Here is a 23,425-nt window from a genome sequence, read left to right on the forward strand (position 1 = left end):
AAAGATGATTAAGACTCTTATTATTTTAATAAATAATGCACACAAAATAATGTTATAACTAAGTATGGATGTACAAATGCAATTTTACACATCTCAAATATAATTATTTTACTTATATATTTTAAAAAGAATATAAAAATATGTTCGACATTATTTCGATTTAGCATTTCGATAAATTCTCAATTTTTGACGGTAGTTCAACCGATGTAGTCCATTTTTCAATTTCCATAACCATTGATTATTGACCTATCTATTAATATATTTATCATAAAAAATGATGTATATTGAAAAATGTATTTATATTATCAATTGTACAATATTATAATTAATATGTCGGCTTTCATATCCAATCATTACATTTTCTAATATGGAAAGTAAGAATTACCTCATATTCATTGTATTTTGTATCACTAATTGTATCATGTTAACAAATATAGTAACTCTTTAATTAACTTCGCAATATTTCATTCATTTTAATTATATTCATGAGATATGTGTGCTGTCATTTGTATAATATTTTGATCGTATATTTCGATTTCATTGCCGCATATTCAATTCATTTTGAGAAAAAACACGCTAAGTACGACATCGATCTCAATTCCATAAAAAAAGATATTTAGTTAATCGATCCATCATGAAACAACATGAATATATTGTCGATAATTACAATCAAAATAACATCAATTCACGCATTAGAGAACATGCCCGTGCATTGCACGGGCTATGAGCTAGTTTTTTTTAAAAACACCAACTACCGCTGCTATTTAACTTCTTACTTTTATAATCACGTTAAATATTTTATTAAAATTAACATTAGTAAATTATAATTTCTTTTTTAACTTCAAGGATAAAATTTAATTTATTTTATTACCATCAAAACAAAAATGCATATTAATATCTGCAATATATCTTGGGAAATATTTTAACTAGAAAACTACATCAGAAGATTGTTATTTTAATAATTTTTACTAATACAAATAAATTAAAAATATATAAATTATCTAACTTTTATTTCTGTAAACATACATTAAAATAATTAAAAGTATTTCAAATATATTTATATATCAGTAGATAATATAATATTTTAAAACTTGCATTTACTTGCGAAAAAGAATGGTTACAATAAAATTAATAAGAAAATGATTGTTACATAAATACAAATAAATAATTGTGTAATTTAAATTCATAATTTTAAAAGATTAATCTTAGATCAAATATTCTCGTATCATTTTTTTTCTAGTCTCATTTTACTTGGTTATCCCTATATTACATTGTTAAAAATATTATTTTGACAACCACAATTAATCATCTAAAAATTATTTAATACAAATTTTGCTTGTTCTAGTTCATCAATTTATTCAAACACAAGTGTGTTTTGATGACACAACAACATTAAACGTAGCCTTAAAAAAGTATGATGGGAAGGTGTTGGAAGAAGAATCCATATTTAAATGGATCAAAACTGATAAAGTATAAAGGGGAGGGAGAAAAAGAGGGAAAAATATTATTTTTTTATTAAAATATGACTTATTCATTACTACAATAGAATATATGTTTATAAAGCCAATCACCAAATAATAATAAAGTAAAATATCCTAACAAGAAAATTATAAGAATAATAAAACTATCTAATAATAAGAATATTATATATGTTAGCATCCCCTCAAAATCACGATGGTGAATCGAGAGTTTTCCAAATAAAAAACGGAGTCACATAACCAAACGATTCAAAATTACAACTGAGAAAACAAGAGTATCCAAACGAATACCTAACATAGTTACAAATCCAAAATAACCAAAAGCTTTTAACAAAATTCATAGCGCATCAACATAAGAGAAATCGTCCAAACACGCAGCAACACAAGACAAAATAAAGCAATCCAATAAGAAAAATTGTCCAAACACGCAGCAACACAAGTAAAAACAGAGCAATCCAAGTGTATCCAACCCAAAACAGAGTTAACAAGAAATCCAATCATCAAGAGAATAACCGACCACGTTATCTAATCACCAAAACAACTTTATAACTAAAACAAATCGGCAACCATCCAAACTAAATCCAAATAACAAATATGTAACCATCAAAACTTGTTATTCCCTAACAATGCAGCAAGAATTACAGAAGGGGGGTTGAATGTAATTCTAGTAAACTTTTTCTTGAACTATAAAATGTTCTAACTCAAACTATATATATAAGTGTTTTGATTTGCAAGGTGCGGAATCACAAGTTAAATAAATAAAAAACATAAAGTAATAAAAACATTGGTCTTTAAAACTTTCTGGTGGATTTGAAATTATCCACCAGATATATATATATATATATATATATATATATATATCGAATTAAGAACTCTGTGAAGAACAAATTGTCTCACAGCTGCTTTACAAGTGAACAAACAAACTACAGAGAAATTCTTAATAGTTACAACTTTTTCTATTTCTCTTCTAAAAGTGTTTGCTTGGTTGTTTGTTCTACTAGCTACATTTGGTTTATATACCACCAAGTTTACATGGTAATAAGACAGGATAATAAAAAAAACTATCAAGTCAAACTCCATGCTGCTTCACTACTCTATTCCAGCATCTTTGAAAACCTTCTTAACTTGCATGGAAATGATAATGCTTCTTTGTTCTTCATTTCCTGTTAAACAGGCTGCCACATTCCTTTTGCAAACACCCAACGCATGTGACTGTGTTGTCACTATCAACATACATTTGAATTGATGATCCGTCAGGTACATGCTTGTCATCCGTCGGGTAGCTTTGTTGATCACCCATCGGGTAGATTTGTTGATCATCTGTCGGGTAGCTATTTGACACTTGACTTCAATTCACTTATGCAGAATTATAAGACATCTTATATTTACAATTAATCAACCTATTCTGCATATCTAATAAGAGTCAACATGACTCATATGCTACTACAGAATCTATACAAAGTTGTTTGCAGAAATGAGTTACAATACTTATTATTACATAAGCTACTCACTCGATGGATGACAAATCATTATCCGCCGGGACTATAATTGAGTCATCCGTTGGGACTATATTTGATCATCCGTCGAGTGCTACATTTTTTACCAAGTTAAATCTACTAAGGTGTTTTGTTAATGTAATCATCAAGTTCACAACATATTTCCAACAAAACTAAATTTAAATATAAAATCCAACCCAATAACCAATCCAAACAAACTCCAAATAATTGAATCTAAGTCAACAACCTGTATCTAATCCTCAATCAAATAAAAATAATATACCAATTCAAACTGTATCCAAATCTAATCAAATCCCGCGAAAGGCCGGTGTACCTAAAGTACTAGATAAACTAAACTAACGTGCCAATAACACCAAATAAACTAAAGCGATCCCTCGAAGGGCCAATGTGCCTAGAGAACCAAATAACCTAAACAATTTCACGTAGGGCCAATGTGCCTAGAGCACCAAATAAACTAAATAAATTTCTCGAAGGACCAATGTGCCTAGAGCACTAGATAAATAAAATAAAAAATGGAGAAGTATACAGATATGCCTAGGGTTACCCCCATCATCAACACGAGAAATGGAAAGGAAGATAAGAGATAAATAAAGAAAAATACAATATTATTAAGGAGTCAATATCATCAAAGAGAGACGGATAGCGTGTATTAGAGTCCCAACCAAAACCAGCAGAAAAAATGTACGAGAATTTCAACCAAAATCAGTAAAAAAGTTGTATGAGAGTCCCAACCAAAACTAGCAGAAAAAAAACCTTCAACCAAAATCAATTTTGTTTGCCCATGAGAAATCCAACCAAATCGAAGAAAAAAAATAGTCATGATTAAAACTTAAAATCATCCAAGAAAAAGAAAAATAAATGACTTGAATAAGAAGAAGACGAGAAAAACCAACAATCATAACACATGTTTTAAACCCAACATGTGGAGTCACCTCGATATAACTCATTATCAAACTATCCCGGATCGACCCATATCTCTTGATACCATGATAAAATATGGAGAGAAGGGGGAAAAGTAAGATAAAGTATAGAGTATTGAGAGAAAAGATATTAAATTATGGTTATATTATCATAAGACTTGTTTTCTATTATAATAGAAGATATGCTTATATAGCCAATCACCAAATGATAACAAAGAAAAATATCCTAACAAGGAAACTATTACAATATTTAAATTATAAGATAGTAAGAATATTATACTTTTCATACCGATTGACCAAACAACATACATAACCAATACCAATAATCAATACCAACACAAATATTTAAATTAAATAAATGGGGGTGGGTGGACTCGAATTCGAGTCCCTCCCTAAACCGACCTCTGATACCATATTAAAGTATGGATGGGAGAGAGAGAAAAGAAAAAAGTATAGTTTTTTAATTATAATATGACTTGTTCTCTATTATAATAGAAGAGATGTTTATATAGCCAATGCCAAATAATAATAAAGAAAAATATCCTAACAAGGAAACTATTACAATAATAAAAGTATCCAATAATAAGAATATTATACTCCCTCCATCCCCCTCAATTCTTTACATTGGGGGACGTTGTTCGGTACGCACTTTAATGCTTTTATTAAATGTAGTTGCAATTTTTTTTTAAAATTGATATAATGTTCAATTTTTAATACAAAAAAAGATTAAAATAAATTACGTACTATACTTTATAATTGCTTTAAAATGCGTGTCAAGCATATGAAAAAATGTAAAGAAATTAGAGGGACAAAGGTAGTATATGTTAATAAAAATAAATGGGAACATTGCAGAGGTACTATCAAGGATCAGTTATGATGAAAATTTAGCAATGGCAACACTGCAAAATTAATGTTACATTATGTGGGAAACTTGTGTTGTAACTCAACTGTAGTGTTAAAAGGTGCAACACTAGGGAAAGTAGTGTTGCATTTGCTAAACAAATGAGACGTGATTGCTGACATGGCAATTCAGTGGGACCCACCTTCTGCTGATGTGGCACTACCATATCATCACAAACGGGACCCACATGCAGACCTGACAGTACAGTGGGACCGCCTTCTATTGATGTGGCACTGAATGTTTACTATGTGTGGGACCCACATGTTGACGTGACACTGCTATGTCACCGTGTGGGGGACCCACATGCTGACATTGCACTGCCATGTCATCATCTGGCCCATATTTTTGCTGATGTGTCACTGAAATATTACATTTGGTCATTTAGTGTTGCATATGCCTTTTTCGTGTTGCATTTGCAGTTTAAATCATTTTAAAAAAAAACTTTTTTGACGATCCAACCTTAACGATGTTTAAAACTAACTATTTTAGTGATTTTAAAATTTTTAAAGAAATTTCAACATTTATTTGGTTCAGTTAAAATAGTCTAATGTTGCATTCTTATTAACCATAAACTCTAAACCACTATTAAGGTATTTGTAAAAAAATCATTTTCGACATTCAACCATAAGAATGTTAAATCTAAGGATTTTATAGATGTTGATTATTTTTTGATTTTTTTTATCTATTATATGGTGTGCTTTTATATTAGTACAAAAGGTCCAAACATGCATTGATATTAACCATATTACCCCTAAACCCGCACCCTAAACCCAAATACTTTTTAATTTTTTTTTGAATATCCAATCGTATGGGTGTTAAAATCTAATGATTTAAGTAATGCAATTTTTTTTTAAAAAAATAGCAAATTTATTAAGTGTAGTTTTATAATAGTCAAAATGGTCAAAGTACGCCTTATTACTAACTACTCTTACCAGAATCGTGATTCTATTTTTTTAAGTATCTTTATCAACGATCCGAGTATACGGATGTTTACATCTAACGATACTAGTGATGTGATATTTTTAAAAAAATAGATTTTTTCTTATAACTTTATAATAGTTTAAGGAATATGTTGTAGTCATAATGATAACTCACCAAAACACCTTAAGTAGAATTGTTAAGTGTAATTTAGAAGCCGTCAACGGATAATCACAGTATGTCTATCTGTTAAAATAGTAGCTTATATTAATAAGTGTGCAGCACATTCTTTACACTATGATAGCTAAGGGATTTGGGAGTTATAGATATTTCAAAGTCACGTTGACTACTAGCAAGATATACAAAATAGGTGAGCTAAGTGTAGATATAAAATGCCTTGTAATTTTATATAAGTGAAAGAGTATCAACTGCTAAGAAAATATCTTCAACTGCTAAACTACAAGCTTCAACGGATGATTCAATATGCCTTTAAAGGATAAGCTAGTCAAGAGGTCTTCAACTGATATCAGATAAAGCTTCAACGGATGCTAACAAGAAAACTTCAACGGATGACACTAGTATAGTGTCAACGGATGGCAACAATGAAGCTTCAACGGATGGTCAACAAGATAACAATTGACAGTGACTTGACAGAGGCTGAGAGAGTCACGTGAGTTAATAGAGCACAAAAGGAATGTGGCAGCCTGCTTACGAGTTTTAGAAGAAAGTGAAGCATTTCCATTTCCATGCAAAATAAGGTCATTCAAAGATGTTATATCTTACTTGAATTACATTGGACATAGAAATGAAGAAGCATGTGCATGGACCTAGCTGTTAGGAATTTTATTCTTGTTTATTGCACATGTAAACTTGGTTTAATATATAAATCAAGTGCAGCAATTATTTAGAATAACAAGGAAAAACTCCAGAGTTAAGCAAGCTGTATCTGTAGAAAATACTCTCAAGTTCAGAGTTAAAAGAAAATACTTGTAAGCAGCTGTGTGCAATTTGCATCACAGAGATTTTTTTAAATATACCTCTCTGGTGGAAAGACAAATCCATCAGAAAGTTTTAAACATTGTGTTTATTTACTTTGTGTGAGTAGAATACTTCAAAAGCTTTATCTGCATTCTTGCTTATTCAAAAACACAGTTATTTATTATATAAAGAGTTTTTCAGAAAAGAAAAAAGAAACCAGAATTTCATTCAACCCCCCTTCTGTAATTATGTTGTTATATTGTTGGGAAATAATAATTGGTATCAGAGCAGGCTCTTAATATACAAAGAGTTTTAAGATCAAAGCCATCAAAATCCATAAGCAAGAAAGATGTTGGAGTTAAGATTCCAATTATGGAAAAAGACAACTATCATCACTGGAAAGTGAAGATGCACCTTCTTCTACTCTCTCAAGATGAATGCTATGTCAACTGTATAGAAAATGGACCTCATATTTCTCTCAAGGTTATAACAGATGTTGTTGATGCTACTGGAAATGAGCAAACTATTCCAAAGCCTAAAGCAGAATGGACTCATGAAGATATTGAAGAAGTCCATAAAGACAAAAAGGTCATGAACATATTATTCAATGGTCTTGATCAAGACATGTTTGACAATGTCATAAATTGCAAAACTGCTAAGGAAGTTTGGGACACATTTCAAGTACTATGTGAGAGAATTGAGCAAGTCAGAGAAAACAAAATGCAACTTCTCATACAACAATATGAACACTTCCATTTTAAAGATGGTGAGTCCCTGAATAATACTTTTAGTAGATTTCAAAAGCTGTTGAATAAACTAAAGTTATATGGAAGAGTCTACCAAACCAAGGATTCCAACCTAAAATTTCTAAGGTTTTTACCAAAAAAATGGAATCCAGTGACAATCTCTCTCATAAATTCACTAGAGTACAAGGAGTTTACTCTTGAGAGATTGTATGGAATTTTGAAGACCTATGAGCTTAAAATAGAACAAGATGAGCTAATAAAGAACGGAAGGAAGAAAGGTGGGTCTGTGGCATTGGTATCTGAGCATGAGAGAATGGTGGAAATGAAGGTTGAAGCTGTTAAAACTGCACCAAACATTAATATTTATGAAGGCAGGTCTGAGATAGGCAAGGGAAAAGGGTTGATGGCTGAGGATAAAGACTGTCCAAGTCAAGATGACATGGATGAAGTTGATGACCATCTAGCCTTTCAGTCTAGAATATTTGTAAAGCTTAAATTCAAGGAAAATTCTAGAGATGTGAAGCCTAACAGAAACATGGTTGACAAAACCAAATTTAAATGTTTCAAATGTGGGCTAAGTGGTCATTTTGAAAATGAGTGCAAAAAGCCAAATTCTGAAAGAAAAAAAAAGATTTGAGCCTGTAGACTACAAAAAGAAATATTTCGAGTTGCTTAAATAGAATGAGAAGGCATTCATAACTCAAGAAAATGATTGGGCAGCTGATGGAGATGAAGACATGAACTATGTCAACCTTACTCTCATGGCCAAGTCAAATGAAATAGAGTTTAGCTCATCTTGCAATCAGGTAATCACTACTGATCTTTCACAGCTTTCTAAAGATGAATGCAATGATGCTATTAATGAAATGTCAACTGAGTTGTATCATTTGTGTGTCACACTTAAGTCACTCATAAAAGAGAACACTAGAATTAAAGAGAATAATATGTTTTTGAGTGATAAAAATATTATATTAGAAACTAATTTATTGAGTTTGAAAAATTGAAAATTTAGTGTAAAATTGCTAGAGAATAGTTAACAGAGTCTTTGATGAAAGAAGAAATTCTAAGAAAGCAGTTTGAACGAGAACAAGAAGTCATTAAGGCCTGGAAATCCTCTAGGGATGTTAATGCACGAATTGCTAAAGTTCAAGGGATCGAATCATTTTGTGAAGAAGCCTGGAAGAAAGATAAAAAGAAACTGAACCTAGATTTAGTTGATGGTCTGTCAACGGATGTTGAATCAACGGATTATGAAGCTCATCTGTTGAAGGAGAAAAAGGCCATCATCCAAGGAAATCTAGCAAAGCTAAATGAAAAATATGGTCCAATAACAAAGAATTGTGTCTCAAGTGAGACGAACAAAACCAAAAATGCTAGTAAAGTGAATGTAGGGCATCTGTCAGTTAAGCAATTGAATGATAGATTAGAAAATATTTAGGTTAAAACAGAATCTAAAAAGAAAATAAATAGGAATGGGAAAGTAGGGATTAACAAACACAACAACTACACTCCTGATAAATATGCACCTAGAAAAACATGTGTGAAGTGTGGTAGTGTAAATCATATGTCTACTAATTGCAAGTCTGTTAAGAATTCGTCCATGTATGCACCTCCTTCTTTGCCCAACATGCCTATGTCACCTATGCTTGTCATGCCTGTTATGCCTCCAAAGAATTCACATCTACATTTTGCTAATATGTCATTTGTATATAAACCTTACTATGCTGCATTTAATATGCCACAAATGCCATATAGCATGCCTTTCTGGAATAACATGTATGCACAACTTATACCATACCATGTTAATCATAATGTGCTTAATGAAACTCAAACTAATCATGCGTTTCAAAGTCCTACTCCCAAGATAAAGGTTAATCTTCAATCACCTGAATCTAATGGTAATAATCCTAAAAAACTCAAGAAGAAATCTAACAAGGCAGGACCCAAGGAAACTTGGGTACCAAAATCAACTTGATTTGGTTTCGATGTGTGCAGGGAAATAGAAAGAATCTATTGTACTTGGGGCAGTGGATGCTCAAGGCACATGACTGGAGATTCTACCCTGCTCACAGAGTTTAAGGAAAGAGCCGACCCTAGCATTACCTTTGGAGATGACAGCAAGGATATACTATGTTATATGGCTTGATTTCAAAAGGAAATATCACCATTGATGTAGTAGCACTAGTTGATGGACTCAAACATAATCTTTTGAGTATCATCCAACTGTGTAATAAAGGCAACTCAGTTACCTTTAATTTAGAAATTTGTGTTGTCACTTGCAAAAAGGACAACAAAGTGGTCCTTAATGGAATAAGAAAAGTAAATGTGTACTTAGCTGAATTTAACTCCACGGATGCAAATTCAATTACTTGTCTCTTCAGCAAAGCAAGTCAAGATGAAAGTTGGCCATGGCACAAGAAGCTATCCCATTTGAATTTGAAGACAATGAATGAGTTGGTCAGGAAGGACACTGTTAGAGTAATTCCTCAAATTGAATTCTCAAAGGATGGCCTTTGTGGTGCTTGTCAGAAGGGAAAGCAAGAGAAAGCATCATTCAAAAGGAAACTTGAAATAACAATTGATGAACCATTACAACTATTGCATATGGATTTATTTGGACCAGTCAATGTATTGTCAATTTCCAAGAAAAGGTATTGCCTAGTGATTATAGATGATTTTTCAAAATTCACATGAACGTATTTTCTTGGATCCAAGGATGAAGCTGGTGAAATCATCATCAATCACATCAGGCTAGTCAACAATCATCCTGATCTCAAAGTCAGAAGAATCAGGAGTTACAATGGAACCGAGTTCAAGAAATCTATAATGAGGTTGTTTTGTGAGGAAAATGGAATCATGCATGAGTTTTCAGCTCCAAGGACACCATAACAAAAAGGAGCGGTTAAGAGAACGAACAGGTCATTAATTGAAGATGCAAGAACTATGCTAGAAGAATCAAAGTTACCAACCTATTTTTGGGCCGAGGCTATCAATAATGCATTTTACACTCAGAATATTTCTTTGATCAATCAAGCCAAAGGCATGACTCCTTATCAATTATTCGAAATAAGGAATCCAACACTAAACTTTTTTTATGTTTTTGGATGCAAGGGCTATGTTCTAAGGAATCAAGCTGACCAAAATGGAAATTTTGATGCAAAAGCTGATGAAGGTATTTTTGTTGGATATATTATGGGAAAAGCATATAGAGTCTACAATCTGAGAACCAACATTGTTATGGAATCAGTACATGTTGTGTTTGATGATAAAAAGATTGAAGGACTAGAAGATGAAGGTTTCCATGAAAGCCTCAAATTTGACAATGTTGAGATGTACTGTGATGGTAGTGATGATGAAAGTGGTCTGGAAGGAATGACAAAAGGATATTCAGACTTGTCATCAAATGATGCAACTACAGTTGATGCACAGAGTGTTGCATCCATTGAAAGACAAAGTGCAGCATTTGTTGAAAGACAAAGTGTATCATCCGTTGAAAGACATAATACAACATCCGTTGATGATCATTCTTCAATAGGCGTTGAAGATCATTTTATATTACTGCTTGATAGAACTCAATCTTCAAATCAAAGATCTCCTATGTTAGATATATTTGATAATGTCATGGCTAATATGTTTTATATTTAGCTTTCAGATCTTATGTGAACAGGATTAATCAGTACTTAACTGTTGATCAGTACTTATACTGGAAGTCAGGACTTAAGGATATCAGTACTTATATTATCAGGAGATAATCATCAGAAGATAGATATCAGAACTTAAGTGCTGAAGGACAATCAGATAAGGACAGTAGCTGATTAAAGGAAAGAAGATTGAGATAAACATAAGAAGAGATATGCATGAAGAAGGAATTCCGTGAAGAATGGAATACTTGGAAGAAAAGATATCTGATTGATATATTTTAGGAAGCAGAATTATATTCCATATCAATTAGCGATTATCTTGTAACTGTGTAGTATATAAACACAGATATAGGGTTTACACTATAAGTGTTATCATTATTAGAGAAGATTATTCATTGTAACCCTAGCAGCTCTCGTGATATTTGTTCATCACTGAGAGGTAATAGTTCCATACTGTAACAGAGTTTATTGTTTCAATAAAGTTTGTTTTCTGTTACTTAAGTTCTTAAAGTTCGATTTGAGTGTACTATACACTGTATTCACCCCCTCTACAGTGTGTGTGTGACCTAACAATTGGTATCAGAGCCTATCTGTTAACTTACATATAGTTAAAGATCCAAACACAATCATGTCGGACACAGAAACTCCAACTAAGCCTACCACAACTGAGGAACCACCAAAGACACAAATTCAGAGTCGGTATGAGACCATCAGAGTCCCCATACTGAGACCATCTGAATATCCTATATGGAAGGTAAGGATGACCATGTTCCTGGAAGCAACAGATCCAGAATACCTGGATAGAATCAAGGAAGGTCCTCACAAACCAACCAAACTCGCTGTTGTAGTTGCAGGTGAAGCAACAATGACCGTACCAAAGGAGAAGAGTGATTATACTGCTGAGGACATAGCATCAATTGCTAAGGATGCTAAGGTACGACACTTACTGCATAGTGCCATTGATAATGTAATGTCAAACAGGGTAATCAACTGCAAGACTGCTAAGGAGATATGGGATGCTCTGGAAACAAGGTGTCAGGGAACTGACACAATTAAGAAGAACAGGAAGACAATCCTCACTCAAGAGTATGAACACTTTGACTCAAAGACTAATGAGTCATTGAATGATTTATATGATAGATTTGTCAAAATTTTGAATGATTTGTCATTGGTTGATAAAGAGTATGATCTTGAAGATTCAAACCTTAAGTTCCTGTTAGCTCTTCCTGAATGCTGGGATTTGAAGGCAACGACAATAAGAGACAACTACAATCTTGATGAAACAACTCTTGATGAAATCTATGGAATGCTCAAGACTCATGAGCTGGAGATGGAACAAAGAAGCAAGAGGAAAGGAGGAAAGTCTAGGACAGTTGCTCTTAAGGCTGAAGAAGAATTCCCCAAAGCAACTTCCTCAAAGAAAGACAAGGGTAAAGCTCTTTTCATAAAGTCTGATACTGAGTCATCAAGTTCTGAGAGTGATGATGACTCAGATTCTGAAAGCTTGCCTGAGACTGATGCTGACGAGGAGATGATGAAGCTGTGTGCTCTTATGGTGAAAGGAATCACAAAGATTGCATACCGGGAGTTCAGGAAGGGAAAGAAGTTTTCCAGAAAAAACATAAGTTCTGATAAGAAGAATTTCAGAAGATCTTAAGGCAGAGGAGGAAAGTCTGACAGAGGAGATTACACCAATGTTAAATGCTATAACTGTGATGAGAAAGGCCACATATCTCCTGACTGCAAGAAGGTAAAGGGTGACAGAGGCAAGGCTCTTGTCATAAAGCAGAAAAGCTGGACAGACACTTCAGACTCTGAAAGTGAGGAGAACTATGCATTGATGGCAAATGATGATAAAGAAAGTGCTGAGAGCAGTTCTGAAGCTGCTGAAATAAAGGTACCTCTGACTACTTATGCTTTTCATACTGATGATATTAATGAGTTGAGAAGATATCTTAAAACTATGTTTGTTAGTTATAGAGATCAAACTTTAACATGTGAAAGATTAACTTCTGAAAATCTTGCATTTAAGAAAAGGAATGATTTCTTAGAAAAAGAGTTAGTCATGTTCCATCAAACTCAGAAGGATAGAGATGATGCTTTTTATGTTAGGCATGAAGTGCTAAAAATGAATGAATCTCTAAAAACTGAGTTAGAAAAGGAAAGAGAGATAATCAGGACTTGGACTAACTCCGGCAGAACAACTCAAAATTTGCTAAGTAGTGAAAATTGGAAAGAGGGCTTAGGTTATGGAGAGAATAAGAATGATAAAGGAACTGAAGAAATTAAGCCTGTTGTTAAGGAAAAGCCAAAGTTAAAACCTGTTAAGTTTGTAACTGTAAAGTCTGATAATGAGAAATCAGAAGTTAAAGAGGAATTAACTTCTGACAAACTAAAACAGGAAAAGACAGCTGAAGTAAACATAGGCTTAATGACAAAGAAGCAGCTTAAGCATAAGCTGAAAGATGTCAAGAATGCAAACAAGGTAAAATCACCTAGGAAAAATAGGAATGGAAAGGAAGGTGTGAATAAAAGCAATGATTATAAACCTGTTCCTGATGCTCCTAGGAAAAAATGTCATAACTGTGGAAGTTCTAACCATCTGGCTTCTTTTTGCAGGAAAAATAAGAATATTAACTCCTTACCTTCAAAATCAGGAGTTAATAGTCAGTCTGTTAGATATAAACCACAAAATCCTTGTTTTTATTGTGGTAGATTATGGCATTCCATTTATACTTGTAAGGAATATCATAGTTTGTACTATGATTATTATCAAATAAAACCTTCTTTGAAGAAAGTTTCCATTGTTCCTTCTAGTGTAAATTCTGATTCAAAGTCTGATAATGTAAATACTGATAAAAAAAATGTTAACATAAACTCTGATGCTAAATCCGCTGCAAATGTTAACAAACTTAATAAGGCCAAAGGATCCAAGCAAGTCTGGGTCCTTAAAACTAATAATTAGTGGTCTTTGTGATTGCAGGGCAACAGGAAAAATATTCTAGTTCTGGACAGTGGATGTTCAGGACATATGACTGGAAATAAGGCCCTGCTATCAGACTTTGTGGAGAAAGCTGACCCAAGTGTTTCTTATGGAGATGGCAACATTGGAAAAACATTGGGATATGGCAATATCAATCTTGGAAATGTCATAATTAAAAAAGTAGCTCTGGTCTCAAGACTTAAACACAACCTACTGAGTATAAGTCAAATCTGTGACAGAGGTTATCATGTTGATTTCTTTGAAGAACACTGTGAAGTTGTGAGTAAATCTAAAGGCAAAGTTATTCTGAAAGGATACAGACGTGGTAACATTTATGAAGCTAAGCTTTCAACAAGTACTGATGGCTCTGCAATCTGTCTGTTAAGTAGAGCATCAATTGAAGAAAGCTGGAATTGGCATAAGAAACTCTCTCATTTAAATTTCAACAATATAAATGAACTGGTCAAGAAAGATCTTGTGAGAGGATTGCTAAACACAGTATTTGCTCCTGATGGTCTTTGTGATTCATGTCAGAAAGCCAAACAAAGAAAATCTTCATTCAAGAGCAAGACTGATTCATCAATTCTTGAGCCTTATCATCTTATACATGTTGATCTATTTGGTCCAGTAAATGTCATGTCTATTGCAAAGAAGAAGTATGCGTTGGTCATAGTGGATGAGTTCACCAGATACACATGGGTGTATTTCTTGCACACAAAAAGTGAAACTGCATCTATCTTGATTGATCATGTCAAACAACTGGATAAAATGGTAAAAGATTTTGTGAAAATTTTAAGGAGTGATAATGACACTGAGTTCAAGAATTTGATAATGGAAGAGTTCTGCAAAAGCCATGGAATAAAGCAGGAATTTTCTGCTCCTGGAACTCCACAGCAAAATGGAGTTGTTAAAAGGAAGAATAGAACTCTCATTGAAGCTGCACGTACAATGCTTGAAGAAGCAAAGCTTCCAACCTATTTCTGGGCTGAAGCTGTGCAGACTGCTTGTTTTACTCAAAATGCAACACTCATTAACAAGCATGGAAAAACACCATATGAGATGGTGAAGAAAAAGAAGCCAAATCTGAAATATTTTCATGTATTTGGATGCAAGTGTTTTGTTCTCAAGACTCATCCTGAACAGCTATCAAAGTTTGATCTAAAAGCTGATGAAGGAATCTTTGTTGGATATCCACTTTCCACAAAAGCCTTCAGAGTCTATAATTTGAGAACAAAAGTGGTCATGGAATCTATCAATGTCTCTTTTGATGACAAGAAGATCACTGGTCTTAAAGATTTCGTTGACCATGATCAGCTGAGATTTGAAAATGAAGACTCATATTCTGATACTAAAAATCCTGACAGTCTAAGTCCTGATACTGCAAACTCTGATGGATTAAACTCTGATGTTATTGAAACTGTGGTGACTACGTTAAAGGAAGATGCACCTATGCAGGGGGAGCATACTCAAGATCCTACCACATCTCAAGAAACATCCGAACATGCATCTGGCTCTTCAAGTTCTGATTCGTCAAGTTCTGATAAGCCAAGTTCTGATAATGCTGAAAATCTAAATACTGAAGAATCCAACTCAGAGAGTATAGTTTCAGGGGGAGCATCAGAAAATGAAAATGAAGATAGCATGGATCATGGGGGAGCATTCAGTTCTAGAGAAAACCTTCCATCTGCAAGGAAGTGGACAAAATCACATACACCTGATTTGATAATTGGAAATCCTGATGCAAGTGTCAGAACTAGAACAGGTACTCCAAATGAGTGTCTTTACAATTCTTTTCTCTCTCAGACTGAGCCAAAGAAAGTGGAAGAAGCTCTTCAAGATGCTGATTGGGTGCAAGCAATGCAGGAAGAGTTGAATGAATTTGAAAGAAACAAAGTCTGGACCCTAATACCAAGACCAAAGAATAGATCTGTTGTTGGTACAAAGTGGGTATTCAGAAACAAAACTGACAGTGATGGCATAATTACAAGGAATAAGGCAAGGCTGGTTGCAAAAGGATATTCTCAACAGGAAGGAATTGATTATGATGAAACATTTGCACCAGTTGCTAGGTTAGAAGCCATAAGGATATTTTTGGCTTATGTTGCTCACAAAAAGTTTGCTGTCTTTCAAATGGATGTGAAAAGTGCTTTTCTCAATGGAGAATTGGAGGAAGAGGTATATGTTGAACAACCTCCAGGTTTTATAGATACCAAACATCCAGACTATGTCTACAGACTTGACAAAGCACTTTATGGACTTAAGCAAGCTCCTAGAGCATGGTATGAGACTTTAGCTCAGTTTCTTCTGGAAAGTGGATTCAACAGAGGGACAATAGACAAAACACTGTTCTACCTCAACCATGGAAAGGACTTACTTCTGGTCCAGATTTATGTTGATGATATCATTTTTGGATCTACAAATGACAAACTTTGCAAGAAGTTTGCCAAACTAATGCAGTCAAGATATCAGATGAGTATGATGGGGGAACTTAGCTATTTTCTGGGCCTTCAAGTCAAGCAGAATGCGGAAGGCACTTTTATTTGTCAAACCAAGTACACCAGAAACTTGCTAAAGAAATTTGGAATGCAAGATTGTTCAAGTGCATCCACTCCAATGGCCACTGCAACAAAACTGGATAAGGATACCGGTAAATCAGTAGATATTACTGACTACAGAGGTATGATTGGCTCTCTACTCTATCTAACTGCTAGTAGACCTGATATCATGTATGCTACCTGTCTTTGTGCAAGATTTCAAGCAGATCCAAGAGAACCTCACTTAACAGCTGTAAAAAGAATCTTTAAGTATCTTAAAGGGACAGCTGCTCTGGGATTATGGTATCCTAGAGAATCAGATTTTAAACTAATAGGTTACTCAGATGCAGATTTTGCAGGTTGCAAAATTGACAGGAAAAGCACAAGTGGAAGCTGCCAATTTCTTGGAGGCAGATTGGTTTCTTGGTACAGCAAGAAACAAAAGTCAATTTCCACATCAACTGCAGAAGCAGAGTATATTGCTGCAGGAAGCTGTTGTGCACAGATTCTTTGGATGAAGAATCAGTTACTGGATTATGGGTTAACATATTTCAAAATCCCTATTTACTGTGATAATCAAAGTGCTATTGCTATGACAGGTAATCCAGTTCAACACTCAATGACAAAGCACATCAGCATCAGGTACCACTTCATCAGGGAACATGTGGATGAAGGAACAGTGGAATTGCATTTTGTTCCCACAGATCAACAGTTGGCAGACAAAACCATTATGTGAAGCTACTTTTACAAGATTGGTAAATGAACTTGGAATGGTTTCAGGTTCTTTCTCTAAATCTGCTTAGACTTGTTCTGTGTTATCAGACTTTATGCTCAGTATTTACAGAATTAATCTCATTGTGTATTCTGTGCTTAATTGATAAATGTCTTTAAGTACTGACTGTTGTCTGATATATGTTTCTAAACTCTGATAAGTGATATGTCTGTTCTAGTACCTATTTAATCCTATGAGGATAACTGTGCTAGATACTGACCAAGTAGTCTTCAATAAACAAATGATTCCATGGAAGAAGTAATTATTTCAGTGGAAATCTTATGACACTAGCAAATTCTGATAACTGGGCTTAGTTAAGTTCACTTTGTATATCTTATTACTAAGTCACAAATTAGAATAATGCTACTCATCTGTTAAGTTCTGATACTAGTAAAACTGCTGAATGTACTAAGTGCTGATAGACCTCTCTTATCAACAGAAAAAGCAAAAAGATCAAAGATTAAAATCAGGTACTCCTTTGAGATCTAGAGTAAAAATATGGAAGGGACGACCCAAGTGCATTGCTGGTATTAAGTAAATATGCATCAGAAAAGCAAAATATTTTCTTGGTGACTTTTCACACTCTATGATTACTGGAGAAATACTCTGAAAATAGCATAAATTCTGATAAACAGTCGTGACTCACTTACACTGAGAAGCCACTGTAAAATAGAATTTCAAAAGATGCATAAAATTAGCACAAAACAGTTGAGGTGGACTCAAGCATAAACTCATTCTTCAGTAGGTTTCAGGACAATGACAGATCTTTAGCAAAATTTTAGTTATGCCTTATTTCTAAGATGTACTGAAGTGAATCAGACTTTACTCTTTGTCTGTTTTTAGCTTAATGCACACACTAATCACTCCATCTGAATGATGAAAATTTCTGTGGTGGTCTATGTTATTTTAGATAAACAGCCATTGTGTCATTATTGCACAAATTCTGAGGACAAGTTCTAAGTTACACGTTCTGATGATTAAGTTCTGACGTCAATATCTCAGAGCTTGTATGAGTATTTACTAAGATGGGCATTCCTTTTTCGAGTTAAGAAATTATGTTCTGATGACTGTTAAGTTCTGGTATAGGTCTAAGTTCTGATTTCTTAGTCTAATCCTTTACTTGGCTTATCTGTGAATAAAATTTTATAACAGTCTCAGTTCGAACTCGAATATGTTGAAGTGGAAGATTAATAGTCACTATGATTAGGATTAATGGTATTTGTACTTGAACAGTCCATTGTTTCTTGTGTCTTGTGTAGTCTAGACCATGCTTCCTCTTTCCAATGACTGTTATTCTTTTTCAAAGTCTAGGGAGACGAGGTAGAATTAATTCTACCTGTCAGCATTAAATATCCTTGCGTCTCTTGGCATTCTCTTGCCTATATAAACAGCCACTTCACATTAGTCTTCTCATCACACTTTTATCACAAATTCAGTCTCGTTTTTCATTTACTATCTCAAATGGCTGAATTTGGCTGGTTCTACAATTACGGTGATGAGACTGTGCATGTCTTTTTGAATGGAATTCCAACTCCCTACCCTATCACCAACATCCCTCACAATCTCTGGATTCAATTTCCAGAGGTTATCAAACGTGATCTGGTGGCCGTTCGAAGAGACCTTCACCTTCGTCGTATCCGTCAGCAAGAGCGAATCATACGACTCGCCATCTTGTTCGTCGAAGATAGGAAGAGGAAGATGACTTAATCTCGTCTTCTTCCTGTTCTTCTTCATCATCAGCTTTGTCAGGCTTCTAAGCTAGGACTAAAGCTGTTGATGTTAGGATTAGAAGCTTAGGAAAAATCTTGTATAAGTATTGATGTAATTTCCATTTCATAAATGTATTGACTTGATATATTAATGAAAATTGTTTTTACTTCAAGATTTTGTCTCTGAGTTATTTTATCTTGTGTTGATAAATCCTGATTGATATTCTGATGACCATTTAAATTTTGTTTTTATTTAAGTTCTGATTCTCTGTCAGCACTTATTCATCGAAATTATCTCGGTCATTTTTAACATGATTTATTTTCAGAATATTAATGTTGCAGTGAAAAATAATTCAATCAGTGCTAACGGTTTAAATTTTGAATTAAAACTGTTTCTCTTGATTAATGGAACGGTTTTTCCTTGAAACAAGGCAACTGGGTAAGTAATCATTCCTGTTTTCTCGAGCCCGGTAACTATCCGTTATTACTGCATGTCTGACAGGTGTCCAACGGTAATATTTTTTTTTTGTATAAGTACAGCAGAGAGAAGATTTCTGTAATCTTTTTAGTTTCTTCATCTTTTATCTCTCTTCTTACTTTTACTCTCCTTCACTTTACTTTTTCCGTTGTTTTCATACAGATATTATATCAAACACCTATCAGGCATACTTAATTCTCAATTTTTTCACATGGCACCAAAGGATTTAATCATTGATGGAGCTAAGTTTGTTCCAAACAACTATGCTGCAATTCTTGATCATGCTGAAGCTCCATCAGAATTGCACTTTGTGCAAGATCTTCTTGCACATAGTGAGGTTGGGTACGCCTTAACTCAGCCTGAATTATTTTCAAGTCAACAAGTTCTGAGGTTCTGGAGGACTGGCGTTTTTGATGATGGTGGTAACCATGGAACTCCCAGTATTATCTTCCAAGTGGGTGATTCATCTTTTGTAGTCACTCCTGGTACAGTACGCAGGGCTTTACATCTTCCAGAGGATTGTACTTTCTCAGTTCCAGAGGACTCAGCCCTTCGGGAGTTAATGGCTGAATTGGGATATGAAAAGAGTTTGACGAAACTTGGACAGTTGAAACGGGCTAATATCAGAAGAGAATGGAGTTTCTTCTTTGATTGCATCACCAAAGCCTTTGGGAACAAATGTTCAAATTTTGATGCTATCCCAATTCTGAGTCAGCACAGAGGGTATGCTATTATCCATCAAACTCATTTTGACTTTGCAACTAGAATAATTAGTTTTATTGGGGATAGGATGACAGAGGATCGAGATGTTGTTTATTTTGCTCGATTCTGTCAACTTATTTATACGTATTGTACTGCTGAACCCCAGTTAGTCAGCACTCAAACCCCACCTTTTAAGGTTGCAAAAAGGTACTTTAACGACCTGATAAATGCTGACACAAAGAAATCAATGGTGAGACAATTACAGATTCCTCAGTCTGTGAAACAGATTCTGGTAAATGCTGATCCTGCTACTTACAAATCTGTTTACTCAAATGTTCAACCAACTCACCATAACCAAAATCCATCAACCTCAGTACCTACTTCTCATTCTACTCAACCTACCCTCAGAACTTATCTCAAATCCTATCTCTCCACTTCACAGACTGCTCAACCTTCTTCTTCAGCACCTACTGTGAAGTCTCCATCCTCTAAGCCAAAGAGAACAAAGACTGTTCCTCCAACACCTCAAAAGAGGAGGAGATTTACTTTGAGAGATGAATCAGATTCTGAGGAACAAATTCCTTCTTCAGAACCTATGGTGGTTGAAGCTGAGAAAGCAACTTCTCAGAAGGATTCTGAAATTGGGGGTTCTAGGCTTCTCAAGAGGCTTAGACGTATGATAGTTCCTGAAACTCCCAAGGAATCCAAATCAACAAGGAAGTACAAGAAACAGAGGGCACAAAGGCCAGTTTCAGATGATGAGGAGGAAGCAGCTAAGGAAGGGGATCAGGAATCTCTGATCTCACAAGGCAAGGAATTTGCTCCAGTCACTTCTTCTCCATCCACTCCATCTCAGGAAGCTGTATCTGACAAGGCTAACTCCCCATCTGTGTCTCTTGTTGATCCAGGCACAAGTGCTGAAATTGATATTCAGAACTTGGTTGTGCCTGCAATTCTTTTCTTAGAAGCTCCAACAGAAAATAATCCTTCCACAACACCTGTTACTGATGCTGTTCAAACTCCAGAGTTATCAACAACACCTTCTCTGCATCAAGATGTTGATGATCAGATTTTAGGTGAGCATCAGGATATGGCTGTTGATCAGAACTTAGTATCAGATCAGCAATTAGAGGATGCTGAAGCCTCCATTGCTACTCACACTGTTGTCTTATCAGAAGATACTGATTCTTTAAGTTCTGATGCTGCAAATGTTGGAGATACTGGTGAAGCTGCTACAACTGTAGATGCTGATGAAGCAGGTCCTTCAGGACTTACTCCTCCACCGACTCTTCCTAAGTCTGAACTGGTAAAGGAGTTTGTTATCAGGGATACACCAGTGCCTTGGAGTGAAACTCCTGCAGGTCAGGAGTGGATTAAGGAATGGAACTCAGTTTCATGTGTTCCAAATGCTTTACATCTTGCTGAGCACATGACTAAAGCTGATGAAATGTTAAATTCTGATGATTTTAAAACCCAGCTTAGAGTCACTGCATTGAGTACTAAACATCTACAAGGTCTTCATTCTAATACTCATGCCGAGCTACACAAGATTCAGGAGAACTTTATCAAACAGGAACAAGTTTGGAAAATTGATAAGAAAAAGTTCTTCCAACCTACCATTGACAGGGTTGCTTATATTGAGAAAACTCAAGAGAAACAACAAGCTCAGATTGATCAAATTCTGACAAATCAAGCTTCTCAGCAATCGCAACTTACTGAAATCCAGACCTCAGTGGAACTACTTCTCTCTATTTTATTACCTGCTGATGCCAAAAAGGGGGAGAAGGTAATTAAGTCCAAATGCACAACCAACAAGACACTGCAAGGAAAGGATGATGGAAAAGATGACCAAGGAACCTCTGGAATGGGTAGTAGTCATAGTCAAGGTAGAAGGTTTACATCAAGACAAGCTAGTCACAGAACAAGTTCTGATACTGGGAAAAGAATAAGTTCTGCTGCTGGTAAAAGGATAAGTTCTGATGAACTTCTAGATCTTGATGAGGAAATGTCAAGACAGTTATTTCTTCAAGAAAATCCAGGAATGGACTTGGAAAGTTTAAAGGAAGAAGAAGCCAGACTTAAATCAGAGAAAGTCACATCTAAATCTGAAGCTTCTGGTAAAAAGTTACTTCCAAAACCTAAAGGCATTGTGATCAAAGAAAGGACACATACTGAAGCAACTTTGGCTAGATCACAACCACAGATAGATCCAAGATCCAAGGGTAAAGAAAAGGTTGGTGAACCTATCAAGCCTTATGTACCTCCTGAGGAAAAAGAAATTACTGATGGAAAAGATGATCTTGCTCTGACTACAAGAAAAGTTCTTAAAACAACCTCTGACATGGCTCAAGTTGTTCAGAGTCAAGAAATTGTAAGTTCTGATATTCAGAAGAAGCAAGTAACCTCTGACAGTGCTCAAATTAACTTGATATCAGAAAATAGATCAAAGACACTCCTACCAGGATTCACTAAAGCAAAACAGACTCAATCTTTGAAGACTACTGCAAGTGGTTTTGAAGCAAGAGTAGTTACTGGAAAGGAAGCTAGAGATAAAACTGGATTGGGAAGTGCTGATGAAAGAAGAGTACACAACACTACCAATGATCCAACTTCCTTGAGTGAACCAGGTATTGGAGCAACTCCTGAGAGATTGAATCAACTGGAATCTGTACAGATGGTTTACCATACCTACTTGAAAGAATACATCATGTTGTATTTCATGACAGATGGTAGGGTTTATCATATAAGACAAAATGCCATTCCTTTGAAGTATTTTGAAGAATTGGAGCATGTACTTTTCTTACTTCAAGTGGATGACAGAATAACAGAGACTGCTGCAAACTACTTAAAAGAACAGATTCAGAGACAGAAAAGGCTTTATTCTGTTAAGTCTGACAGCAGATATGTTCCAAAGTACAGAGATCATAATGGTGATATTGTTGATATGAAGCCTAATACTGCACAGATCAGAACGTATCTTGGTGTTAAGGGACTTGAATTCAATCTTGAATCAGAAAAAGCTTATGTCATAAGACTAGATCAGGAGTTAAGAAAAGCAAAGATTAATGATCTCAGAGCTGCAATCTTTCAAACTGGTGAAGATACTACAGAGCTTAAAGGTGTTAAAAGGAGAATGATTGATGAACTA

Source organism: Apium graveolens, chromosome 4 (genome assembly GCF_009905375.1).
Source record: "Apium graveolens cultivar Ventura chromosome 4, ASM990537v1, whole genome shotgun sequence".
Taxonomy (NCBI): domain Eukaryota; kingdom Viridiplantae; phylum Streptophyta; class Magnoliopsida; order Apiales; family Apiaceae; genus Apium; species Apium graveolens.